Genomic DNA, 8,267 nt, shown 5'->3' with positions numbered 1-8,267 from the left:
TAACGTGTAAATGCATGTATTTGTAAACCAACACACAAAGACACACACACACACACACATGCACGTTTATGTATAGTGAGAAATAAATAAATGAACCTCATTCAATAAATATACTGCATTTAATTCAGTACATATATTTACCTTAATACACATATATGTATATATATGCACACATACACACACACACATATATATATACATATATATATACACACACACACACACACACACACACATATATATATATATATATATATAAATGTATTTATATATAAGTGAGGCGCGCACGAACAAGTGTTCTTTAATTGTTTACGAAACCAGCCACGATTAAAGACGAGTGTTTTGTGTCGCCATCGTCTTAGTATGTCTATGGATTTAACGAAGACGCCATAATGAGAGTATGTCTGTGAGAGCGAAGTCATCTTCGGAGATTATATATATATAGAAAAAACGAGAAAAAGCAAGAACAAGCGAGTGGAGGTAGACGAAGTTGTAGGAATGGAAGTTTTATTGTGTGCGGAGAGGGCGGATGACAATATATGAAAGAGCAGGGAGGCCAGACACGATTCAAGAATAGCAGTATGAATTCTAAGGAATGAACAGGAGAGGGGGATAAGTGTTCGGCTGCGTGTCTCCAAAAATTATCTTGCTTCGTCGCCATTGTTGTTCTTTGCGAAAGGAGGATTGGCTCTTCATTCGTCCCCTTAATATGTCAAGGATTATTCTAATGAAAATCGTCGACAACAAGGGCTTATTCTCCTTTTTCTGTGCATATTTTCTAGCGATGTGACGATTCCAATTTTTTTTCTACCAATCCGATTCAATTACCGATTCTGTTCTAAATATCAAATTCCGATACAATTATCGATTTCGATTGTTTTATAACTTGCAGCTACTTAGATGTAGAGTTGTTAGTGTTTATATTTCATTTTCAGATTATCCTAAGATATATATAATATGTCCAGACGTAAAAAATACAGTTGTGAGTGTTGATCTATAAAAATTAATTTTACTGGAATTATTTTCTAAATTTTCACAATTACGTAATTCGTATCATTTAAGGATTTCGCTTCCATTTTGTTACAATCATAATTACAATCAGAATCTTCGTTATTTTCGTCAAAATTTGAATAAAAAAAAACAGCTATGGGCAAATAGCTCTAATGACTTGTGGGTGCCTTGGGAACAGGCAAAGGCTAAGAAATTAAACCACGACCAAAAATCTGGTTTAGAGTCCCGCTAGGCGGATGATGAAGTACAGCAACTCCTTTTAGGCAACTCCTTTCAGGCAACTCCTTTCAGGCAACTCCTTTTAGGCAACTCCTTTCAGGCAACTCCTTTTAGGCAACTCCTACAGCTGTGCTGGTTTCGACAGTATTGGAATGCGTTTCCGTCGGACTTTGTCTGCAACGCCGAGAGAGGGGCCCTGATAACTCGTAAAACCAAGGCCTCCTTATCACCCGTCCGGGTCTGCATCCTTACAGTAAATTCCAGCTTCCGACTATATAACCATATCACATGCTGCAGTGCATCAGACTCTGTGCAGAAAGCCATTCTCTTATTAGACAGAAGGTTGCCGTAATTTAGTTTTACTGGAAGCTAAAATCGATATTTATCATTTTATTATTTTATCACAATGGAAAATTAAGTTTCAAACAAACACAATCAAACGAAACATATGTTAAGACTCGTTTTACGTATCGGAAAATAACCACACATTTTTCCGAGTTCGATACCCATATCCGATTCCTATTTCGATTAGTCGTTCCAGCATTAATATTTTCGTAAGAGACGAAGGTAAATCGTTTATAATATGATATCCGTTTTCGATGCATTATGACTTAATGAGTATATTATTTATGTATGGCAAATTAAAGCATGAAAAATGCACGTAAATAAAAACGGATGTAGCAACAACATCCCCCCCCCCAAATATATATATACGAAATTTTAAAAGATATTTGTCAAAAATAAACTGTCGGTTTTCTAATACCTATTAGCCTTCACAAACATCAGTATTGAACACTCTTGTATAGCATCCTAACCATTCATTTGTTGCGTCATTCCTAAAAAATATTAACCTGGAATTACATATATACTAGCAAAAGTATCCGTCGTTGACTGGGTTCAAAAACAGCCTACAGAAAATGAACTCTGATTTATGAAAGTATGATAGGTTATGAAAAAGAAGGGTTGTAAAAAGATAGCTTCGAATTTGAGGGTATCAAAACCAAAGCAAAATATGATGAAAGTAAAAATAAAATAGATAACCACGATAATTTATTATACCATACCTGTTCACACTGAAACACTTATCACAATATTCTGTGGATTTATATTAAAACACCTTGTTAAACTTTGTGACATATTTCCATTCTATGGTCAGGTGCGAACGAACACCCCATAATTTTATTATACCATATTTATTCAAATTGAAACATAATTATCAAAGTATACTTACGCAGATAGATATGAAAAGTCTTTATTAAAGTGTGTGCCTATTTCCATTCTTTGGAGGCCAGGTGCGAACGCCGACCCCACAATTTTATTATACCATCCATATTTAAGTTAAAACATACTTATCAAAGTATTGTTATGCATATCTATATCAAAAACACTTGTAAACATTTTATTTTTATTTTTTATTTTTTTATTTCCATACTTTGTGGACCAGGCGCGTACGCAGACCCCAGAATTTTAATGAATCATCATTATGCCAGATAAAACATACCCATTCCTGTGGCTTGATACATCTTCTGTCATTATATGTGATCAGTTTTCTATAATAGTCAAGCACATAGGAGCCTATTCGTGACCAGACACACACACAGACGTTCAGCTTTATATATATATATATATATATATATATATATATATATATATATATATATATTGCATATAATTATCCACGTATTTCATCGTCTACGACTCATCAGAGTTGCTGAATCAGTCTTGAAAGTTTCTTTAAAACTTTTAAAAATACAAAAAAATGTCCTTTGCTGGAAAATTATTTTGTCAGTAAGTCATATAATTTCCTGCGTCGCCGAATAATTTTAATTGCATGAATAAACAATGTAAGCAATATTCTTAAAGTGGTAATCAGTTGTTGTTTTACTATGAGCCAGTGTTTCGCTGATTTAAAAACTGAGCAGAATATTAAAATATGGCTCCCCAGCAGTGTAAATCAAACACCACCACTCTCAAAACACACACACACGATTATATATAAACCTAGTTAACATATTAGAGACAATAACCATTAATAAAATAAAGTAATATTATCATGTAAATGCTTTCCTTTTTTTCTAGAATAAACCTTTTAAGAACAATTATTGACCATCTTGTAATTTATTTCTTTAATTCCGTCCATACTTACAATTCTTGACAGTAACTGTTTCGTAGCGCAAAATAATTTATTTAATTATTACATCTATCAATGAATCTATTTTGCCCTTAACTCATCAGAAGAAATAGCAACTATCAATCCACCAAATGAAAAGAAAATGCATTTGCGCATGATTATAAAATCCGAAAATTGGAAGGGAAGATTAATTTACTTAATTTTAGCTTACATTACGCAATTTTAAGTTAGAAATACAGGGTATAATTAAATTAATTATTTTGTGTTTCGAAACAATTACTGTCAATAACTGTAAGCATCAACCGAATTAAAGAAATGCATTATAAAAGTGTCAATATCATGAAATTTGTAATATATATTTTTGTCATTTATTTTTTTATATATGCTCTGTAATTACATTGAGCTTCTTAAATTAAGGATTCGTATATATATAAAAAGTGAAATATAATTGAAAAAACATATTTCCACAGAAAAACAAAATATATATATATATATATATGTATATAAATATATATATATATATTCCTAAACACACACAAATATATATATATATATATATATATATATATATATATATATATATATATATATATATATATATATATTTGTCCCAATGCCTTAAGAGAAGTAATGAGATCGGTTGTCTGTGCAACTCTAGTAATTTAACGACCCATTTCAAAATGGAGGCATATCGTGACAGGAATAAATGAAACGAACGAGTTGCACTTGATTTGCCGCCCTTCCTAACTAAAGGCGATTCATTCTTGTTGTCATCTTACCACTGCAAAATTGTTCCAAATGGAGGTCATGACCTTCGTTTTGTCTGTCAGCCTAATCAAAAGAATATCGCCCCCCCCCGCAAAACCCCGCGCAGACAAAACCTCCAGCTTAGCCAATGTTCCTAATGAAGAAACCCATTCTGTGGAACCAATCTCGAAAAAGCCGGCGCCAATTTTATTAACCATAAAATTTTATACCGTCTTCGTGACTGAAATTCTTCCCATGGAAATTATTTAATTACCGCGCTTAATTTAAATCTAAATAATACGCTTTTCGAAGAATATGCAGGTTAAGAGTGTACGCGCCGCTCCCGTCAGAAAAGTTAATGAAATTAAGTGGATGCCATTATATTCTACCGTTTTTTGGTGGGTGGAGGTGGGGGATAGATTATCATCTGAAGTCTCAGATGACCAGTTCGGAGCCAGTTTGACCATTTTAGGAGAGACTATTGATAGCCTGCACTGTGTACGTTTAGGTTTATTTGGTTTACGACGTATCAATCTTTTTAACTCGTTAAATACGAAGGGGAAACATATGCAAATATAATTAAACAAACTAGCGAGACCTGTGGAAATTCCACCGCGACATCTTTCGTATGTAATATACTAGCAGAGCACCCGGCATTGCCCGGTCGTGAAATACGCTTAAATGTGATGCTATGTTTGCTGCAAGGCTGAAAATTAAAACATAAACCAATAATTACTACGTTATGCATGCATATTCGTAAGTCCAGCGTTCGACCTTCACCTGGCGAATGTCTTTGTTTTTTATTTTCACAGTTTTGTACCGATTTTCCTGGGCTAAAACTCAAATATAAAGTTTCGCATGTCTCAAATACTCTATATATGAAGTTTCATGTCTGTAGACTAAAGACAGACAGAGAAGTTTGCTAGGCTACATTTTTTAAACAAAAATATATACATATACATAACTGCATATCGAAATAGTTTTGTGTTTATTATGAAGTTTTTACGCAAACATTACGCAAATATAAATCATGTAGAATGTGTGTTTTAATATAATTACACGTAATAGTTAGCTAAAGACTCATCCCTTAAGAAAACGGAGAAAAAACTAATAGGGGATTAATTAAAATGAATGTTTAAAAGAATATGCATATTAGCTAGATATTTTGCAGGTTAATGCAATTCCACAATCCATATATAAAAGATTGTCTTTTTTTTTAAATAAAAAGAAAAAAAAAGGGGTTTGATATAAATATCAATACACAAAAATCCCAAATTTATAGGAGTATAATCTGCAGCTGGGCAGTCTGTAGACCTTTAGCGTGATTAAAATATCCATTATATTATTGTAACCCTTTTGTTAAAACTGTAAAAGCATTTATCTAAGTAATCTGGTTAATGTAGTATCAGAATATATCTGGTTATTACGGTTTATCTCTAATAGCCTTATAGAAGTCTGTGAGGTATTTCCATTGTATGGATGCACCTCGTAAACGGAAACTCCACAATATCATTATACTGTTATTAAACAGAACAAATACTACCCTATGATCCTAGCTACTAGACCAAGTATGTATATTTTAGTTTCACTTACGGTCAAAAAGTGTCATTATTTTTATATTTTAATTTTCTTTTTAATTGCGTCTTTGGTAATCGGGAGATCCCATTAATTAAAAAAGAAGGATATAAGGTGATAACTAGGGATGTAACAACAGCGTATTCTTTTCATTGTTTTTACTCTTTAGTATATATTCGTTAATATCTTATATGTTTTTATATAGACAGGTGTGGTCCTCGGTTGACTAAGTGTGGTTAACTGTATCGGATATATACCCGTGCATTAAAAGAATGAAAAGAATATTCTGTTGACACAGTCCTAATAATAATACACTGCAGATATTTGATTAATCGTTTTATATATATATATATGAAATTGTTTGTGTGTGAGTCTGTGCGCGTATATTTCCCTACCAAACTACTCTGTCAATTTTCAGCCTGCAGACTCGATATTTGACATAAGGGGTATTGAGATTTGGGAAAATCTTTTTAATCCGTTTTCGGACAGAAATTTGGCTGTCATGGGGTCAAAGTTCAATGATTTGACTTTTGAAAACTCTACCAAACTCCTCCGCCAATTTCGGGTCTAAACACTTGAAATCTTACATGTAGTTTACCTGGACATGACCTAAACATATATATATATATATATATATATATATATATATATATATACATATATATATATGTGTGTGTATGTGTATATATATATATATATATATGCACATAAAGTTATCAACAGTACATAGGGTCCGAGCAAAACTGGGCTAAACTGCTAGTATACTAATGATTTAATAAAAAGGATATCGCAATTGAATAATTCATAATCTGGAAACCATGACACATGTACGCATGTACGTTAAAGGTATTACTGTATTAATATATAGATAATTTTTTTTCTCTTTCCGTCTTTCAAAATAACACATTACTCAATAAGTACCGTGCTTAACAGGAAAAGCTTTTTAACAGGGTCGAGGTCAGGGTTTCCCAACGGGCTCAGTACCACTCATCAGGAAAGAGAACGTTATAAGACTTCAGGTGGGTGATGATCAAATTTTCGTGAAATTCTTTAGGGGGCGGTGAAAGACTGATAGTATTGAATAACATTACGAAATGTTTCTCAACCCATTTTGAGTGGGATTCACAATTAATTGTGAAAATTCATTATATCAAACTTATTTTCCACTGGAAAAATTAATTCAAAAATCATACCCCGTTGACAAAGATTTTTAAGTTTGTCCTGAATCTGATTGATTTGTGATTCAAATTTTCAACAGGTCTTTCACATCAATCGAATGTGTCCTGCGAATAGACACCGAGAGCGGATGTAGTGAAACGTGGTGATCTAAGACCTTTTCTATCAAACATGGAACCAAATATTCCAAAGTTTGTTGCTGACCATCAACAAAAATCTGCACATTGATCGATGATCCATATGATTATTATTTTGATTTTTATTGATTATTGATTATTGTATTCGCAATGTTATGATATATTAATTGACCCATTTTATTTATGTACGGCACAATCACGTTGACACACCGGTTCTCGCCAGATCACCGAAGTTAAGCAACGTTGAGCCTGGCCAGTACCAGATGGATGACCATTCGGGAAGGCTAGGCGCTGTATGTACCTTCTGGCAAGGTTGGGTGGGGACTAGTATCCTCACTCTATAAGAAAGCACTCCTCGCTACAAAAACATCTACAAAAAACAGTTGTAGATGGCCTATGCCCCTCCAGGGGCTCAAGGGCTATGGATGGATTTTATTTATAGTTGTTGCTTTTCCTATTCGACAGTGTAAATTTTTTTTTAATAAACTATATAAATATTCAATTAAATAACTATATAAATTAAATAAAACTATATAAATATTCAATTAAATAACTATATAAATTAAATAAACTATATAAATATTCAATTATTTGTTTTCACTTTAATTATGTACTACCACTACTACTCACATTATCATGTAAGGAGGAGGAGGTAGTGGGTATCCAACTGTTCTGGTGGGATGTTTGCCGAAAAAGGTTGAAAACCCCTGATCTAGGCCATTTCTGAATGGCATTTTACCTGTGTATATTGATAGTCCTATGCAGTTCAAGCAGGTTCATTTTTTCAGGCTTTGACGTCTCTCTGTGAGAAAGAATCATTGTATTGCTAAGGGACGAGGGTGCTACCGGAAATGCCAACGTAGCTCCCCAGATATTTTTTTTTATTATCATTTTTATTTTCAGGTGAAGAATGCTGGCTCTGTAATTCTACTTTCCGATCCTTGCGTCACATGTTTTTGCCGCGGGAGAAAAATAAAGACCAACAGATCTTCGTAAGATTTAACTCCATTGATGAACAACTCTTCATTCTAGGATCAACAAAATCATCAACATTAGACCATTCTTGTGATGACCTAACTCCTGTTGTTTACGATGTAATTCTGGTACTGTGCAGTTCTAGGAGGTCCACCCTCCGAGACTTTGCCTTCTCTCTTTAGGAAGTGATTATTTATTGCTAATCGCCTAACGCGTCCTTACCCGTGAACGTCGACGGGGCTGCCAGAACACTTTTATGCGAGTCACAATGCCTCTCCTTGGAGGCGCTGTCTTCT

At 33.5% G+C, this 8,267-nt stretch overlaps 1 pseudogene; it reads left to right on the top strand.

The window, feature by feature from the left end:
- The first annotated feature begins 7,179 nt into the window (after nucleotides 1–7,179).
- On the top strand, nucleotides 7,180–7,296 carry LOC145246236 (5S ribosomal RNA; annotated as a pseudogene).
- Nucleotides 7,297–8,267: the final 971 nt, after the last annotated feature.

Source organism: Euprymna scolopes, chromosome 23, assembly GCF_053919585.1.
Source record: "Euprymna scolopes isolate OS-2025 chromosome 23, ASM5391958v1, whole genome shotgun sequence".
Taxonomy (NCBI): domain Eukaryota; kingdom Metazoa; phylum Mollusca; class Cephalopoda; order Sepiida; family Sepiolidae; genus Euprymna; species Euprymna scolopes.
The sequence above is the reverse complement of the archived record's forward strand: the minus strand, read 5'-3'. Positions and strand labels throughout refer to the sequence as shown.